Source organism: Calidris pugnax, unplaced genomic scaffold (genome assembly GCF_001431845.1).
Source record: "Calidris pugnax isolate Ruff unplaced genomic scaffold, ASM143184v1 scaffold197, whole genome shotgun sequence".
NCBI classification, from domain to species: domain Eukaryota; kingdom Metazoa; phylum Chordata; class Aves; order Charadriiformes; family Scolopacidae; genus Calidris; species Calidris pugnax.
The window spans coordinates 2068066-2069601 of record NW_015090936.1 but is presented as its reverse complement, the minus strand read 5'-3'; the positions used below and the strand labels follow the sequence as shown (position 1 = coordinate 2069601).

The 1536-nt window shown below is 45.3% G+C and overlaps 1 protein-coding gene across 3 annotated transcripts in view; it reads right to left on the bottom strand.

Moving 5' to 3' along the window:
• SLC16A14 (solute carrier family 16 member 14) overlaps positions 1–428 on the bottom strand; it is a 13579-nt gene extending 13151 nt beyond the window's left edge. For all 3 annotated transcript variants that reach the window (XM_014951788.1, XM_014951786.1, XM_014951787.1), the window contains exon 1: positions 119–428. The gene's annotated coding sequence lies outside the window, so the exon portion shown is untranslated. The remainder of the gene's footprint in view (positions 1–118) is intronic.
• Positions 429–1536: the final 1108 nt, after the last annotated feature.

The window sequence follows — 1536 nt, the reverse complement described above, 5'->3', positions numbered from 1 at the left end:
CCGGGCCGGGCCAGCCCGCTTCTGCCGCAGGCGGCGCGGCTACTGCGCCTTCCCCTGCCCGCGCCGGTGCCGGTGCCGGTGCCGTGCGGCGACTCCCGGCTCCTCCCGAGGTACTCACCGAGCAGGGCCCCGCCAGCGCCGCCGCCGCCCCAGCCCGGCACGGCGCCGAGCCCCCGCTGTCAGCCCAAACCCGCGGCGCTGCTCCGCGCCCCGAGAGCTGCTGCGGGCTCCGATGTCCACCGGCTCCGCTCAGCCGCCCGCGCCAGCGCAGCCTCGCCCCTGCTCGCCGCCCCGGGGTTTATTTTCTGGAGAAGTCTGGCACCGGTCTTGGGCCTCTTGCCCCCCAGGCAGCTCGTCTTCTGCACCGCCTTGTCTCCATTCCCTGCAATTTCAAATCTCCACGCTCTTTCATTCCTGCGATACCGGCTAATTCTGGTTTGGCGGAGGAGATTTGCAGTCCTCTCACATGCACACTCTTGTGGCTGAATGAAGTTTATTGCTGCACAGGTTATCGCTGGAAATTTACATCTGAGAGAGTTAGAGGATATAATCTAATAAAAGCAGCCAGTATCAAGGTTTTAATGGCTGTTGGGTTATGTTTACTTCAGAGAGGCTGGTTGAATTTATGTAGCCAAACCACCCTAAGAATGAAGCTTGAATACTTCATTGTATAGCCTTATTTGTGCAATAAATAAGCTTCAAAGATATACCTCTCTTAGAAGTAGAAAAGAGTTGAAGAGATATACTACTTTTTCAAAGCAGTATCTAGACCTCGGTTGTATCTTTCTGAATAATCTGACATTAATGAGGTATACATTCTACAATATATTGCTTTGACTATTTGAAGTGAATTTACGCAGACTAAAGTGATAGCCTGCCACTGTACAAAACTTTCATCATCAGAGAATCTTTGTGTCCTACAGCAGTGTGGTGAATAGCATAAATAATGGCTTTTCAAGAAGATGTAAGAAGTAGTTTGAGAGAAGACAAAATAAGGAGAGACCAACAGGAATATTTAAGTGTTGTACATTCTGCCTATGTGCATAACATGGTGGTTCAGAATTTGTTATAAGAAAGTTGGTTTGGGGATTTAGAAAATATGTGTCTGGGGCTTTTTATATATTTCTTTCTACATTTTTATTTGACTATACTCTTTGGCCTATGTGCCATTTACATATGCAAATCTCATCTATGTTTTCATTAAAGTTTAATGTTCTGTTCCATTATATATCTAGTCCATCAAATACGTTGATATGAAACACTTTTGTCTGGTTTAGTTCAAGTGTGTGGCAGACGATGGGCTTTTGCTATGGCTTCAGTCTTTACGTAAATCTTATACTACTTTGCATTTTAATCTTAAACAGATAATCCTTTTCCAGAATAAACAACTAGATTAGTGTCAGAGACTTGTGAATGGGTTCATTTACTTTTGCTTTGTAAAGAAAACTAGATTTCCCATTTTAAAAGATTATGGAATTGCATTGCAAATGTCTGTCATTCTGAAGTATACGTGTTCCCAGTTACTTTGTGTCTTGC